The 18,945-nt window shown below is 34.2% G+C and overlaps 1 protein-coding gene across 5 annotated transcripts in view; it reads right to left on the bottom strand.

The window, feature by feature from the left end:
- Nucleotides 1-18,945, bottom strand: part of TBC1D32 (TBC1 domain family member 32) — a 206,004-nt gene that overhangs the window by 84,295 nt on the left and 102,764 nt on the right. The window lies entirely within an intron of this gene.

The raw sequence follows: 18,945 nt of genomic DNA, 5'->3' as shown, positions 1-18,945 counted from the left end.
GAACACATCTTTAAAGATATTAGTCAAGAGATTCTTTCTGAGACAAAAGAAGCCATGAATCTAAGAATATAAGTATACAACATGTCCCAGGGTAAACGGAACCAGAGAAGTCAACAGGGTGACAGAGCCTAGTAAAGCTATTAGATTTATAGAGAAAGAACCATTGGGGTATCCAGGAAAAAAGATCAAGTCACTGTAAGAAGGCATGTGGGTGTGAGGCCGGGTGTTGTGTAGAGAGTCAAACTGGTCTCAGACTTTCCACAGCAACATTCAATACCAGCAGAACAATGGAATAACACTAGGAAGAGGTCTAACATCAGAACACATTACAAAGCTGTAGAAATTTTAAAAGTGCAGTAATGACATGTGAATTAAAAAAAAGAAAATCCAGATACAGACTCAATTATGTAAAGGAATTTATAATTACATCAAGAGAAGAGAGAATTTCCTGATGGACTGAATATGTGGAGCAGAAGAAAGACAGATATCAAGGATATCTCTATATATTTTGTTAAAAAATTCGAAGGATCAACTAAGTTATAAGGCTTTAAGTTATGAAGGTGGAGGGCGACACAGAGACCTTTACACTTTCTCTCAGCTACTAATCAGTGAACAGGAAATGAAACTGACCCTCAATGTCCTCTGGTTTATGTTTGAAAGAAGGGGTCCATAGGATCTGGATGTACAACGAGATGATCCATGGTGAACTAGAGCAACTCTGAAAGCAAATACATGCCAGACAGAATTCTCCTCAGTACAGAATGAGTAAATAGAAACTTTAACAAGTGATGTATCCTTTTTAAGGTCTTACAAGTACTAGCAATAATGTAAAGCTTAGCAAATTTGGCCCAGCAATAAATTAAAACAATAGCATACTATGACCAAGTACAGTTCATTCCAGGAAGAAAAGGACAGTTTAATATTAAAACATCTCCTGATGTAATTCATAACATCAATATGTAATAGAAAAGAACCATATAACCAGATGCTTAAAAGCTACTTAAGATTCAACATCCACTCTCTATTCCCTGCCCTCCAAAAAATTCTAAGTAAATTAAAGAAAGGTTACTTCTTTAATTTGATTTAAAAAACAGATTTATCTCAGTGCAAGAGCTAAAAGCATAAACAGGAAATGCATTCCCATTAAGGTCATGAGGAAGGCAAAATTGCCTAATATTATTTAACATTGTTCTAGGAGTTTAAGCCAAATGTAAAAAAAAAAAAAAAAAGATGAAACCATCTGAAAGAAGACAATAAAACTGTTTATTTGGAAACCACTCCTCCATGACATAAAATTCAATTTACTTAATTTTAAGAAACAGTGGTTGAATACCTAAGTGCCAACTTGTTATTTGAAGTGCCCAGGATACATCACTGAATACAAGTGCACAAAACTCCCAGTCCTTATGGAAAGCAAAATGTTACATGAGGGGAAGACAAAACACAAAATAAAAAGTTAAACAAAACACAGCACGGATATAACTAAAGCAGATAAGTGAAAAAAGAGATTTAATAAGCGGGTGATAGGGATGGATAACTACACGCGATTTTAAACAAGGTGGTTAGGAAAGACCTCACCAAGAAGGTGAAACACTTCAGTAAAGATCTGTAAGAAATGAGGAAGCAAGCCATGGAGCTATCTGGAGGAAGAGGGTTCCACGCAAAACGTACAGCTTGAGCAAACGACCTAAGGTGAGCGCATGTCTGGCATGGTTCAAGAATGAGGTGGTCAATATAGCTGAAGTGGAATAAACAAGAGAGAAGTATAAGGAGATGAGGTCAATTAATAAATACTAGGCATCCAGATCATATAGGACTCTGCAAGACCATTGTTAAGAGCTCCAAATTTTTCTTTTGAGAACAGTGTAGTAAGGTTTCATCCTGATAAGAGAAAGAAACCCTGTGAGTAAAGAATTGACATGATCTGGTTTGTGTTTTAATGGGATCACTCTGGTTGTATACAAAATAGGCTGAAATTAGGCAGTGACACAGATATACCAGTTTTAAAAAAACTACAGCAATAATTAAGATAGTGGCTTAAAACAGGGTTTTGTCAGTAAAGAATCTATTGATCAGAAGAATAGCTCTGGGATGAACAGACTCTTGGAGTGGTCCCCAAGATCCCCACCTTCCTGGTACTCATGCCCTGGAGTGATCCCCTTGAATGTAGGCAGGACCAATGACTGGCCTCTAATCAGAGAGTGTTAAAGGTGAGAGAACAGATGTGATTATATGATTATATTACATAAGACTCTATCCCTTTCTTGTTGGAGTCTCTCTCCTCAGCTGGCTTTGAAGAAGTAAGCAGCCATGCTGGGGAAAACCACGTACCACCATGTAGCCTCCAGGAGCTGAAGACACAGCCTTTGAAGGACAACCTGCAGAAGCCTCTAGGCAGCAAGAAAACAAGGCCCTCGGTCCTAAGACCAAGAGGAACTAAATTCCACCAACAATCTGTGTGAGTTTGGAAACGGAACCTTCCCTAATTGAGCTCACATGAGACACAGACCCAGCTGACACCTTGATTATGAGACTGTGGACAGAGGACCCAGCTAGGTATCCTAGTACCTAGACAGAAACTGGGATAATGAATGTGTGTTGTTTCAAGCCACAGAGTTTGTGGTAATACATTATAGACAAATAGAAAAAAACTCCAAGATTTATATCTAACCAACTAAAAGTATGATGTACCATTTGGTTGATATATCAAAAACAACTAGAAACAAGAGGACTCTCTCCTTCTGCCCCTCCTGAGATTCTCTCTCTCTGCCTCTTGCTCACTCCACTCTTTCCCTCTCAAAAAACAAAAAAACAAAAAAACCCAAAATCCAAAAAAAAACTACAAAAAAATAAAAACAAGAGGAAAAAAATTATGTGTGTATGTGTGTAAATATATGAGATATATGAATACGAGAATTATGTAGGGTGACCAGTAACAAAAAAACTAAAAATAATTTACATATAACTTACCAGTAATAACCAATTAAAACATTACCATGGAAAAGAAAATTGTGTTAACAATAGCCAAAAAAAAAAAAAAAAGTAGAACATAAAAGATACCAATAAGAAATGCACAGGACCCATATATGCAGAGAGCTAAAGAACGTGAACAATTTTAGACACAGTACCTATCTAGATTACAAATTAAATATTATACAGATGTGTATTCAATTCAGTTATGAAGATAGTTTAAATGTAAATTATGCAATAATTTAATAAAAATTTAAGCTTTTTGTAAGAGTTCAACAAAACGCTTCCACTAATAACCTAAAATTTTTTAACAGAATTATGAAATGAATGAATAATTTGTAAATACATTAAATCTAATAGACTCTTTATCAGATGCTTACCATCTTTTAAATTTGGGAGAGGTATAACATATTTAGTCTCACAACTCTGTGAGGAAGTTTATCACTGACTCCATTCCACATATGAGGAAACAAAAGCACAGAGAGGTTAAAAGTCTTGCCTAAGATCACTCTGGCAATGTGTTCCAGAGTCCATGTTCTTTACCAGAGACTGATACTCTCACATACTATAGTACATACTGGGGAACATAACATTAGGCTACAGATATTAAATTCACAAAAGATATAGAAGACCTCTTTGGAAAGAATACATTTTAATGAGACTAATTAAAGAACACTTAAACTAAATAGAGATATATACCATGTTGACAGACTGGAAAACTCAATATTATAAAGATGTCAATTAACTAATTATTGATCTATAGATTCACTCCAATGATAATTAAAATCACAATGAGCTGCTTTGTGTGACACACTGACCATAAAAAGAAAGAAAACTAAAAGTAGCCAAGATATTTTTTGAAAAAGAATAAAGTGGACAGAATTGCTCTATCAGTTATTATAATTTATTACAAAGCTATACTAATTAAAACACTGTGATACTTGTACAAGATGAACAAAAATCCAATTGAACAGAATCACAAATTCAGAAACAGACCTTTACATATCCAGATACCTGTTTTGCAAAGCAATGAAAAATTATGCATGCATGTATACAAATAAATATGTGGCTGACATTTCACGTGTAATAGAGTTGTTTATAATAGCCCAAAGTGGAAAACTGGAAATAACCCAAATGTCCACCAATAGCATAATATATAAACAAAACACAATATATTCATACAATGGATTATGCAGCAATGAAAATAAATTAACTGAAATACATGCAACATTAATCTTAGAAACAATGCTACACAGAAAAGGTCAGACATGATAGAATATACAGTTTATGCTACCATTAATATAAAGCTCCAAAAGCAGCAAAATTAAAATATATTGTTTAGGAATACTTGCCTATGTAGAAAAAAATATAAAGTAAACCAACAAAGTAAATTTAGCCATAGGAGTCAGTATAGTGGTTACCATTAGGGGGAATGGAGGGACTCAGGATCAAACAAAATGAATAGTGCTAATAACTTCTCTTTGTTTACTCAATGGGAATTATGTGGATATTTATTTTACAATAATTTGTTAAGTTATAGGTTTATATTTTATGCAATATTTATATTTTAATATTTTGTAAAAAATTTAAGTGTTATGCTAGGTGGGTAATGAGAAAAGTCATTACATCCATAAGAAGTATAAACATGTATGGAACAAATAAACAAATCCAGAATATATAAGAAATAATAAGAATAATAAGAATAATAAGAAATGCAAACTCTAATAATTATGCACAAAGATTCTTGTAAGACTCAATAACAACTAATACCATTTACTACTCAATTATGTAATCATCTAATAAACAGATCTTAATGGCTTATTAATTATACCAGCATATGTATATGAACTAGCAGTCAGACTAAACGTGGCAAGAAAAGCCTAAGACTTCTTTTTTTTAGCCTAATCTTCATATTAAGGGTAGGTTTACAAAGTGAATAGAAGTGTACAAATTATTTTATATCCACTAACCTACAAAAATGAGCATAAAAACATGTCAAGATGTAAATATGAGTAGGTTTATAAACAACAAACTGTCAAGTTTAGTTTTTTGTTGGCCCCAACCCCAATTTCCTGAGTTATAAAAAAAATAATCTGTTTATTTCACATATAAAACAAGCTGGTTATATCCAGAAGTATTCCGAAGAAAGTCAACAATTAGCCAAGGTAAATTCAAATTTATAGGTAAACTGGATAAAAATTTAGTGGTATATTTTCAGTTTTTTTATGAACAGAGAAAAAATATTTAAATAATTTAAAGTAGGTTTATATAAAAATATCAAAAGTTATACAGGCAAATTTCAGAACAGTGTGTGTATTTATATACACATCCGTCTCTCTCAGCATACAGTTAGAAGTAGATTGACTCTACCTACCCCAGACCCAACCCTTCTTAGGTTAGGCATTTTTAGGTTATTTTTATTGAAATAACTTTCCGTACATCAAAAAAAAAGACAGTAGTCAAAGACCTTAGCTATTCTTTTAACCCTGATTTCATGCAATGCTAAACAATTTTACCCATGCTATTATAGTCTTATGGCTCCCATGAGCCCAAACAGTCTAGCACCCTAGGGGATATGGGGCTGCTATTTGAAGGTGGTGAAGATACAAAAGAGTTTGTCCACAGCAAAGCTTTTGGAGGCATGACAAATGACTAAAGTGGGGAGGGATCCAGGCACCTTTAACTCTGAAAGCATTTGGATGCCTGTGGTGATATTGAGCCAACTCTATTGCCTCATTTGAGCCAGGTTTTGATGACTTCCAATAACCTGACATCCCATAATCCAGGTTTCTCAGCTACTGAAGGCTAAATCCCTATCTCTATTAGACATTTAATGCTACACAGCATCATCTCTAGACAAATAATCCAGAGAAATCATATTGTCACAAGATCTAACAAGTGAATTAAATTTTCTGTGAAGAAATAGACATCTCTAAAATACATTACTCAAATAAAATGGCCACAATTCATACACTGTATTTGGGGGAAAAAAACAAAAAAATATTGATGGAGAGTCTCAGGGTTTTCCCAGTCTTTTCATAACAGTGGAAAGCCAACCATGTTTTTATTGTTGATATCAAAACTCTCTGAAATACTAAACACTGGCTGTGAGCCTGTGCAACAACCTTCCCATATACATCAGAAATTGGAAGCACTGCTCAATCTGCCCAATGTTCTTGTGTTTCCCTAAGCCTTAGTGTTTGTTCTTTATATGTAACAAAAGACATCAAGATAGTCTCTTTACAAGAGCCAATTAACAAACCCTATGCAAATGATTTGATGCTGATTTGGCCAATGTTAACACCAGAAGCAGCCTGCTTTCACTGACATGGACAGTAGTAATGCAACTGTATAATTTCATCAAAACTTAGTCCAAGATCCCTTTGATTGTCCTACCATCCCTCAGGTTATCATGAAAAACTACTCTACTGATACAATGTTAAACAGACCTGCCTCGGAGGGAAGAAGTAGCTGGTACTCTAGATATTTTAGTGGAAAATAAGTGTGGCAGAGAATAATAGATCCATATAAATTGAGAGGTTTGCCATCTCAAGGAGGTTTCAGTACCAGTGGCCTAGAATGTCAAGATATCACATGTGTATTACTAAATCTTATACTATTCACTACCAAGAAAGTAACATTATGCACAATTTTAGCCTTTTTGAATTCTGGAAGCAATACCTCTGGATGTGCTGCTCTGAACTACTTATCAAGTAACCCTTAACTACCAACTTTGTGTGACCTAAAGGCTAGAATAAGATCTAAAACCCAGGATACTCCAAATCAAGAAAATGTACCACATAAGCCTTTAGTCCAGCAGATTCAATGTTGGTCGAAGTCTTAATGGCTGATGAGATACTACACCAAGTTTCTGGCAAGGGGAAATATAAGATTTACACAAGGGCTCCTATAATTTTGGAGTCAATCCATGTTTTATTTGTTAAATAAATATTCTCATTTGATGAACATAATCCTTAGCCTCTGCCATCATGGCCACTGGGTTCACAGGCCATTTGAGTAAGCACTAGGGTAGCCAAGGAAAGAGACTGACCTATCAACAAAAGGATTATTTTTCCTCCTTTACAGAAGGAGAGATCCCCTTCAAGGTCATTAACATGAGTCAACAATATTATCTCAGTCTGGGTATAATCTCAGAAGACCATCTATACACCTCTTCTACCAATCTTCTTAAACCAATCCTTCAATTTTTTTTTTTAATTTTCTCTGAGTCCCTGACCATCCAGCACAACCATTAGGTATGTTCCATAAGTTTATAAATCAGTATCTAAAGCCATATCTCCTTCTATATTAAAGAAAAAGTAACTCCCCAAGTTATATTATGTTTTGTAACTCCCCATTATATTATGAAAGTTTCCATCCCTTAGAAGTCTTGAAAAACTTCCAAACCATCATTTCTTACTAAGAAAGCACCTCCATCAGAAAGAAGAAGTAAACCAAGAAATAAGAAATTTGATCCTAGGTAAAAGAGGATCCAACTCAGAAAAGAGACAAAAGCAATTCCCAGAATGATGAAGGGAAATCCCAGAAGACTGACACATAGGGTCAAAAGATCCTCCAGGACAAAATTAAACAAAGAGATGTGATACAAGGAAAAAAGCTAATGTATTACCTGTATCTATACCTGTAAAGTATGTATACTTCAGCTTATTATATGTTTTCACAACTATGAATAGGAAATGGCTCCTGCCCTCAAGAACATGAAAGCCTTGAGACTATAAAAACATAATTGGAAAGAATGATATTAAGGCATCTTGGCATTTATGTTTTAAAGCAGTACAACGTATGGGTCAGATATTACATTCTCTGGAACAAGACTATCTGGGTTCAAATACCAGCTTCACTAATTACTAGCTGTGTCACCTTAAGCAAATGGCTTCACTTTTCTATAGCTCAGTGGAGTCATTTGTAGGAGACAAGGGTACCTACTTCACAGGGTTGTTATGAAATTAAGTGTTTAAATGTGAAGCCAATATCAGTACCGAGGACATAATGAGCCCTACTTAACTGCTATGCTATGCAGTGGCAGCAGTCAGTATATTTTTAATGATAGTCTAGGGATATATTAGTAGATATGTAAAAAATGAAGCAAATGAAATCATGCAATTATTAACTTCAGGAGAAATAAAATACTAGGAAAAGTGAAATATAGTATACTACTTGGCTCACAAAGAAATATTTATATAGATGTAAAAATGTCATCTTTTAATAGCGACTTAATCAAGTTTGTGATAAAACTACACAGTAGGGAGAGGGAAAGCAGAGGACATCTAAATCCTAACCTTCTAAAATCTCTAATGACAAGATAAAATCTAAAATTTAAAAATCAAAACATAGTATAAATATGTTACTTAAAAATCTGGAGGTGATGGGCACCTGGGTGGCTCAGTTGGCTAAGTGTCCAACTCTTGACTCACGGTTCATGGGATCGAGTTCCACATTGGGCTTGCGCTGACACCACAAAGCCTGCTTGGGATTCTCTCTCAAAATAAGTAAACAAACATTTTTAAAAAAAAATATCTGGAGGTGAATACCAAAAATACCAATTCAAGGAATTGAAGGTGGCAGCCTCTGAAGACAGGGACTTGGGTGTAGAGAAGAATGGGCAGAGGATTACTCTTCATTCTTAAATGATTTCCCATCCTATTTGGCTTTTTAAACAATATATCTTTATTACTTTAATAAAAATAAATTAAAAATATTTGGTAGAGGTCACATAGACCATGAACAAATATCTTCTTCAGCTGCTTTGCCAAAGAAGATAAATACAGATTCTGTGCTGCAAGGGTAAAGTAAACTTTAAGCCACACAAAATCTGGACCTTTACTCAGCCCTTTCCTTTTGTTCAAATAGATAAAACAAAAACAAATACAAATACATTTGTGTTCTAACCTCTAAATTATTTTTTTTCAGATCTTTTTACCTTATCAAATTTTATCTCTAATGTAATGAAAGTCCCTATGATTTAATTTTTTCATACAGAAAAATGTTGTGGGTAAAGAAGTTATGAAAAAAAGACTTAAATGCCAATTTGACAACACAAATGAGTTTAGCTTGCTTACATAAAAACCTGAAACAAAATTCGTCCTGGGCAAAGGATTCAGGCTTAACAATAGAAACCTTGCATTATGGACCTCAAAACTAGAATCTTCTGAAGGGAAGGAGAAAAAAAATCAAATTATACAAAGTATACTCAGAATTTAAGAGCAAGGATTATCAACCAGGTCACCAGACTCCTAAGATTTGCAAGATTTTGTGCTAAACATTAAGAATCAAATTGGAGCGCGTGGGTGGCTTGGTCAGTTAAGTGTCCAACTCTTGATTTCAGCTCAGGTCATGATCTCATGGTTTGTGAGTTTGAGCCCCACACTGGGCTCTGTGCTGCTAGTATAGATATTGGGATATTCTCTCTCTCCCTCTCTTCTTCCCTCCCTCCCTCTCTACCTCTTCCCTGCTAGCACGTGTGTACTATTTCTCATTTTCTCACTCAAAATAAACTTTAAAAAGCTAAAAAAAAAAAAAATTGAATTGGTCACTGCATTCAATAGATAACAATGTATTCTTATATGCATATTGATAATATTAATTTTAATTGGTCCTATAAGTTTTATAATAGTTATATATTTTATACACATTATAAAATATAAGCATACTAAGGGCTTTTTATGCACTGGTAAAAAAAAATGTTAACACGTTTGATTCTATTAAGCCAAATAATTTACAGACATCCAATTTATCACTACAACACTATGCACAGATGCATCAAGTATAGATGCTGTCCAAGAGACATCAATATATCTGTGAATCTTCATTAATAAATATAACTAGCATAACCTAGTTATAATAAAAAGACTCGTCTCTGGCCAGATTGTTCCTGTTATCAGTGTGGTCAGGAATGATGTACATCAGCTCACACTAACCTGCTGTAAGCCTTCTGTGAGGTTCCTTGTCAATCCTGACCTGAGGATAGCCCACTATACCCTATGTGAGCCAGGATGCTAAGAGCTCTGAAGCTGAATCTTAGGCCCAACTATCAACAAGAAAGATACATTGTTTCATCTCAGATGCAAAGAAGCCTCCCAATCTAGTGTAGAAATGGGCATTTTATATCCCTGCAAAACTGTATTTTGAAATATCACACACAATATATATTTCTCTTTCTCTTCACCCCTACCTCCTTCCCCTACCCATATGTGATTTAAAAACTGCAAGTTCATGATGTAAAGGTCTATAATTCCATATCTATAAATCTTAGGGCCAAGAATCTAGAATTTTTATGGATTTAGCAACAAAATACATTATACACAGAATCTGGAATAACACTTCATAATCAAGCATATTAATACTTTTTCAGCAAAAGACTGATACTCAAATTAGGCAGGCTAAATAAAGACTAGAGAATCTCACATAATTTCAGATAAGATTAGGTGCAGATGGAAAATAAGTTACAAAGAAATTTTAGTTTTTAAAATTTTTTTTCTGATATTTAGAATTTAAAGAGATTGTGGCACTTGAAGCAAGGTGATACCAAAAGTAACATTATAATATTTATAAGTTTAGAAGAATGTGTCTCTAATGCATGGGATATAAAAATTTATTTTAAAAATCCAGCCATCTCTGAATTTCAGTCCATTTCTGGAAGTGAAAAATTGGTGTTTCTTTAATGTGAATGTTTATTTGAACTATTTGAAGGAATAAAGCAATATCTGAAAGTTGGGACTAATCCCTTCACTTGTTTTGGAATTTATCTTGAATATGGCAGATCCCCCAGGTGTCTGCTAATAACCGAAATCAAATCTGACCACACGAATAATTCTCTGTTCTTAATTACCACATACTTTGTAAGTTACTTTCAAATATATCATAAATGTGAGCAGGTGAGCACTTGTCCAGCATACCTAGATAGTTCTGTGAAGTTTAGCCTTAGCTACCATCTCTGCTTGAAGAAATTCGAAACATGTTCTTTGTTTACCTCATGCCTGAAGTCATAAGCCTTTTCTCTCTACCCTGCCACTTTTTCCCTATTATTTCTTCCTTGAATACACTCAATCAACACATTTCATTTCTACCAACATTCTGAATACTTGCATGTATGCATCATGATAAATTCCATAAGTTAGTCATTAACTCTGTAATCAAATGCATTGGTCAAGATAAGCACAAACAGTACAAAAATCCAACACAAAAGATCTCCTTCTGATCAGCACATAAAAACTAGCTAGCAGAAATGCAATGCCTAATTCCCTGCCTGTTGATCAAAACCAAGAAAGGGACATGGATTATACACAAAACCATACCTCCAAATCTGGAGATTAAAGTTTCTGATGTGTATACAACCATATCTGGAGAGGAGAAAGGGGGAGTTAGAGTCAGTCTGCCAATAAAACTAGGTAAGCTGAGGCTGTAGAGATCCTACTCACTCGCTCTGAGTACCAAATTCATATCTGTTTCAGAAAATGCTCTGGGATGGGCGCCTGGGTGGCGCAGCTGGTTAAGCGTCCGACTTCAGCCAGGTCACGATCTCGCGGTCCGTGAGTTCCAGCCCCGCGTCAGGCTCTGGGCTGATGGCTCAGAGCCTGGAGCCTGTTTCCGATTCTGTGTCTCCCTCTCTCTCTGCCCCTCCCCCATTCATGCTCTGTCTCTCTCTGTCCCAAAAATAAATAAACATTGAAAAAAAAATGCTCTGGGATCCCCTGAAGCTAGAGGTTGGTTTGGACTTCTGTAAAGTTCAGAATATAGTTTTTGGATTTACCGAGTTTTCTGACCTTGCAGATATGCAGAGCCAAATGTTCAATAAAATTGGATATACCATGAAGGGAAAGCTTCGAGATTGATACATAGATACAGGGTTATAGTCAGTACAGAACGGATTGTTGAAGCCACCGAACAGAAAAAGAGGTAAAAGTACTGAAGACATACTAGAATAGAATCCAACTGAAAAGGTAACTACAGGAAGAGGAAAAAGAATCATCAAATACAAAGGACAAAAAGGAATCCAGAAATAAAAAGAGAACAAAGTTACATAATTCCCAAGAAAGACCATTCATAGCAGTGCAGCACTCAGTAGGAATTTAATAAATATTTTCTGAATGAACAAGTAAATGACAGGAAAAAGTGTCGCTAGTGGGTGGAATATAAAATGGCACAGAGAGATAAAGTAAAAGGAGTCATGAAAAGAGGGAAGACAGAAATACAGAGGATTCGAATATGTGCCTACTCCTTAATATAGCAAGTCTATTTTTAAGGATTTGTTGTAAAGATAATTATGGGCATAGAGATACTTATAAAAACGTATAATTTTTAAAAAATAACCTACATGTCTAAACAGAGAAAATTGGAACTCATTGATGTATTAGATTATTCAATCTTTTAAAATTATGCATATATGAACATTTAAAGGTGTGAAATAGTTTAAAATTAAGTAAAAAAGGCTTTATTGTATTAAAACAATAAAACTATTTACAAAAAACATATCCAGCTAAAAAATGAAAAATATTGGCATGAGAGGTTAGTGGTAATTATCTCTAAGAGGAAGACTAACAAGTATGGTTTTGTTTTCATTATTTTCTAGTTATTCTATATAAATGGGAATTCTTTGATTAAATAAGAATTTGAATCCATTACGGAGATCTTTAATTATAATAGATTATCAGTTTTCTTCAAATAAACCTAAAACTAAATACTGTATGTGTGCAAGTACATGTGTATACAAAATCCAAAATGTGGATCGTTTTGTAGTCATATTCCATTCTAATTTATGATATTAAGTAAAGATTGCAAGAGATAATTCTAAAATTACTTATTAGTAATGTCAATCAGATTTAAAGCTAGTTAGCATCTGGGTCACAGGGAATAAATAATTTTGTGATTTGTTGTGATAGACTATTAACACTTCTCTATGTCTGTTAAAATAACCACACTGGTTCTAAACTTAACACTATTTTTTTTGTCTTCATGTCATCTTATAGGTCAGATTTTTTTGTCATAGAAGATGATCATGCATAAAACTGTTGTACTGCATATACAATTTACTGTCGGTGGATAATGTAAAATAACAAACAGCAAGTGATAAATTTTAAAGTCTGTTCTATAAATACAGATTTCTCACTTTGGTTATTTTTTTCTTTTGCTTTTTCTAAAGAAAACTAACAATAGGCCACATTAGAGTTTCAAATAAAGGAGGAATAAGTTTTAGGAGAACTATATTAACATCTCTTTAACCATATTAAATTTTAATGTGTATACTTAATGAAGAATTACTATATAAGATTTAGTTGTTAAAAATGTGCAATTCTATCGTCTAATTAAAACTTAATTTGGGGTTTCATACAAAGAAAACTATTGACACTGAATGATATAATTCTTTCTCCATGAGATACAGTTTTTATAATAAAATAAAATATTTTAGGCATGAGCATAACATTCCTCTAAATCAAGATGGTTAAGAATGGCTGACACCTGTCAGAATGGCTGAATTGTTGGGGGGAATGTAAACTGGTCCAGCTACCTGGGAAAACAGTATGGAGGTTCCTAGAGAATTTTAAAATAGAACTACCATATAATCTAACAATTCCATTTCTGGATATTTATCTGAAAACAAAAACACTAATTCTATATTTATGCACCCCCATATTCACTGCAGGATTATGTACAATAGCCAAGATATGCAAACAACCTAAAGGTCTACCAATGGACAAATGGCTGAAGAAAATGTAGTATATACGCAATAGAATATTACTCAGTCATAAGAAAATGAAATCTTACCATCTGCAACAACATGGAAGAAATTTGAGGGAATTATACTAAGTGAAATAAGTCAGACAGAGAAAAGAAACACTGTATGTTCTCACTTACGTGTGGAATCCCAAAACAACCAAACTCAAATACAGAGAACCAACTGGTAATTGCCAGAGGTGGGGAGCAGGGAGTGGGGGGAAATATATAAAGAGAGTCAAAAACAAACTTTCAGTTATAAAATAAGTCATGGAGATGTAATGTATAGCATGGTGATTACAGTTAATACAGAACCGCATACTTAAAAGTTGCTAAGAGTAAATCTTGAAAGTTCTAATCCCAAGAAAAATAATTCCATAACTATGTATGGCGATAAGTTTTAACTAGACTTATGTGGTGACCATTTCACAACACATACAAATAATGAAGCATGTTATAACCTGAAACTAATATATGTCAATTATAACCTCAACTAAGCCTCAACTCTGGAAAAATAAATTATAGATGATAAGAACTCCAAGGTGCCTTAATTGTACATAAAACACAATGTTCAAGAAAATAATTTGCACCCAAAATTTTCAATAAGTGTACAGCTTTCTTAAATAACCCCCCCCCCCAACAGATTTAGCAAATAAATGTCATGAAATAACCAAAAAGTACCTACCTATGTGGTGGACATGAAAGTCAAAGAAAATATTCCCTCAGGAAGTTTAAGTTTTAGTCAGGGGGAGAAATAAATTTGTGAGAATTACCATAAAGGCAAAGAACGTGCAGAAAAAAGACAAGATGAAAGTGTACTATAGGAAGCCATAGAGGACATGATTCATAAAGCAAGCTCTGCCTTGAAGGAGGAGTCAAAATTTTATGACAACAAAAGTGAAAGCAATATTCAAGACGCAGAAAAATAGGTATACAGCCAATACACTGGGCTTGAGGGAGACAAGAAGTCTAACCTACTCAGCATTATGAGGAAAGTTGGAAAATAATGTACATAGGAAAGGTATAGATACATTATGGAGCTCCCTGAAAGCCACATAAAGGAGTCTGGAACTGCCAGATATTTAAAATGGGAAGGTGGGGAGCTTTATAAGGATGTGTTTCTTTTCTGCATTAATTACCTCACATTTTGCTTAATTATCTCAATATCTGATTCCTCATTAGGTGGTAAAGTTAAAGAGAATGAGCACCACATCTTATTTACTCATTACATCCCCTACATCTAGCATAGAGCATAATAAGCACTCAATAAATATTGACTGAGTAAATGAAGTGGAGAAGAGTAAACTAACTAATTATAAATATTAATCTGCAGTCATATTAAAGAAGTACTGCATATCTCATGTCACTACACCAAGAAACCTAGGTTAGTTTCCTCTCCCTACTGGGTAGAGAAGAAATAAGGTCGCTGACTCAGAAAGGCAGGTTAGAAAATGGCAGGAGAAGAACATCCTCCTAACAGGTGGAGACAGGGGAGGTGGGAGGCCAATGAGAGCATTACTGTCCTCCTAGTTCATAGGCGAGAGTCAATCAATACTGTCTAAAAGTGAAATATAATGTTCAAACCACTTGAAAAGTTTTACATCATCTCTTCTCCTTAACCTCAGAGGAATCTCTGGGGAAATAACAACCCCTGGAGTGAAAAATCAGTTATTTGAAATTCAGCAATTTCTTCTGTCTCGCTAGTTTTTCTTTTCTATAAAATTCAGTTAGAATTTAAAATGGAAACTATATTATGATTCTATTTTTATAAAAGATATCTCCATATATCTATTCTTCTATCTGTACATGCACAGAAAGATGTCTAGAATAATTTTCCTCAATGCTACTTTCAGATAGCTGCAGGAGGATGAAAAGTAATGTATGAATGAACAGAGTAATGTATGGAATTGCTGAATCGCTATATTGTACACCTGAAACTAATATACTATATGTTACCTCCACTGGAATTAAAATTTTTAAAAATAATGTTGCTTTCAGAGTTAGGAAGAATTTCACTTTATTATAATTTAGTCTCCTGAATCAGTTAATTTCAGGAGTTAATCAGGAGTTAATTTCAGTCAGTTAATAAAGATAAATCATTGTTTGAAAAAGCAAAGGAAAACAGTGAAGATGACTTTCAAGAATGAGCAACTGAATAGATGGGTGGGCCACTTAATGAGATGGAAACAGATTTATTTTGTTTTGTTTGTTTTTGTGGGAGGAGATCCAAGAGTTCAGTCTTTGAAATGTTAAGTTACTAACATCTGAGAAATGTATGAATTGACATGTTAAAAGAGTTGTATATTTGAGTCTGATAGCTCCAAATAATGGTTTAGACTAGGCCTATAAATTGTGGGGCACCTACCGACATAGGTAGGTGGATACTGTATATAAGTAGATGAACTCGGGGCAGAACAAAGAAGAAAAAAGTGCATCCACAACAAAGTCCTGAGTATTGCAAATTTCAGTGATGCTTACAGAATGCAGAAGAGAAAAAAGAGCAGCCATAGGAGTGTCACAGAAGCAAAGAGAACTTACACACAGAAAGAAATGGTCCACTATATCAAACGCTGATAGTTGTAAGATAATTCAAAAGAGAAAAATCCATTACATTCATCAGCATAGAAGCTACAAGCAACTTGAGAAAGATGTGCAATTCTGACAGAGTTACAGAGTCAATGTCAAATCTAAGTGGGCTGAGGAGTAAAGAGAGGTACAGTGGGGACAGTTTACACAGATGTCTTGCTATATGGTGAGAGAAAGAGAAACAGGACAGTGACTTCACAGATGTGAGGTCAAGGGAAATTTCTTTTTGAGTGTGTTCCATTATAAGATGAAGCATGTGAAGGCATGTCTGCACCCAGATACCAAAATTAGAAAAGGATAGGTAGAAGTGGAAACAAAGAGAGGAGGAGGGCTAATCAAAGGAGCAGCCTTCTCATATATTAGTCATTTAAAACATAAGATTTGTAGGATCTTGGCAAATAAAAATTCAGAAATTTACATAGAATGTGATGCTACTGAAAAGTGAAAATCCATGTGCCACTAAGCCATATATTAGCCTCATCTAAGTGCTGTGGCACACCTACAGAAAGTGTATGAAACTTACCCTTATTCAGAGGGGAAAGATGAATGGAATAAGCAACGCTAAAGGTAGAAGGCAAATATGTTAATGAGATGATCTATTAAAGGGAATAGTACAATAAAGTTGTACAACTGGAAACAAAATCACTGTAGAAAGTAAATGATACAGGTAAGAATCCAAAAAACACACAGAAACATGAGATTTATATAGTACAAAGCTATTATCTAAATTATCACTATTGAACCACACTGGCCAATGCTAAACTGAAATTAATAGAAGAAATTATGTAACTTCAAAAGTAGGACTTAAAAATATAACCAAATAGGGGCGCCTAGGTAGCTCAGTCGGTTCAGGTCATGATCATGGCTTGTGAGTTGAGTCTCACATAGGGCTCTGTGCTGAACGCTCAGAGCCTGGAGTCTGCTTCGGATTCTGTGCCCCTCTCTCACTCTGTCCCTCCCCCACTCATGTTCTCTCTCTCTCTCTCTCAAGAATAAACATTAAAAAAATGTCCAAAAAATACAACCAAATATAAGGAGGATGAACTCTGAAATACAATGAAACAAATATATTCTCGAAGAACCGTTAACAAGCACAAAAAATAAAATACAACATTTTCCTCAGAAAAGTGACTTGGTCATTTTCTTTGTCTTAATGCTGATGTTGTAAACAGCAAATTACTTGGCAGCATGTAGAAGACTACTGGGCTACTGAAAACATGAAGACAAAATTAACCTCCCAATAAAACACAAAACTCCTAGAAAACAAGCACAAGTAAGGACACACTTGAAGTACTACTGCTACTACATTCACTACTAACATTTTTGTAGTGCTTGCTACATGCCAAGCACGGTAGTAAGTCCTTTTAATTTTTCTTATGTAATTATCGTAATAACTCTGTGAGGAAAAGAATATAATTTTCCTTCATTTTACTGATGGATAACTGAGATCCCACCTCACACAACTAGCAAAGAGCAGACAGTCTGACTCCAGAGGCCATGTTGCTAACCTAACCACCACACTACAAAACTCTAGTACACGATCAACAATGCGATGACAAAGTTTCTCATGTAGAACAAAATGACTCCATTTGGTTATTGTACTCCATTTGAAGAAAACACACACTATGCAAATTAACATTTTATTCCCAGGAGCATGTTACTTCTTGGATTGCTTTTTACAGGACTTAAAAATCATTTTGTTTTTAAACAAGAACTCTAGAGAAAAATACTATTCTTTATACGTAAAAAAAACAAAAAAACAAAAAAAAAAAAAACAGAAAATAAAACATTCACTCACTGTATCAATAACAAGAAGCCAGAATCTATATTCTATAATTACAAAACTCAGAAATACACCTGCAATGCAAAAGGAGGTTCTACTGAATAGATTTTTCTTAGTATTCTTCATCAGTGCTTGCTATATGTTATATCTGATACTATACATGAAAAGTTAAAATTTAATGTGAAAATACATCTTGAGATGAAGGACACACCATTCAAAGAACTATAATAGTTACAGTTTTTTCTACCTTCTTTAAACTAAAAAGTCCAAAAATGAAGCACAGCTATTAATGGTAAAAAAAACCAATTTGAGTATGTATTATATTATATACATGTATATATATATACACACACTACCATCAGAAATTCTAATTTTAGAAAATTCTAATTGCTTTATTTCTTAGGTAGATCATTCTCACTGTCTCCCTCCCTGTTGTCTAAAAAAGTGACTTTGCTAGTAGAAAGGGGAAAAAAAAATCACAAACCTCTGAAAATAGAAAATGCCTTAAATAAAGCTGTTTTTAAAAGTGGTAATTTATAGATAGGAAAACAAATTAAAGGTCTATATATGACCAAAACGTTTACCAGAAAGATTTAAACCTCGGTAAACTGAAGTTAAGGAGTAATGGTTAACATCAAGGAGCAAAATTTGAGCCTCAAGATAAATCATGTATTTTCAAGTCTCTATTATGGAAGGAATGCCATCAAATACAATCCCAGGGAAGCCCCAGTTGACTCCTGAGTAAACTGAAAAGTCTGCAAAATGCCTCTTTTTAAAGAGGTGTTTGTAACGTAAATTGAACAAAAGACATGGTAGTAACACAGAACCTAAACAAAGCCAAAAGCCATAATATAAAAACCTAATAACTGTATTTA

This window comes from Acinonyx jubatus, chromosome B2, assembly GCF_027475565.1.
Source record: "Acinonyx jubatus isolate Ajub_Pintada_27869175 chromosome B2, VMU_Ajub_asm_v1.0, whole genome shotgun sequence".
NCBI classification, from domain to species: domain Eukaryota; kingdom Metazoa; phylum Chordata; class Mammalia; order Carnivora; family Felidae; genus Acinonyx; species Acinonyx jubatus.
Note: the sequence above shows the minus strand (reverse complement) of the source record. Positions and strands in the feature narration are given on the sequence as shown.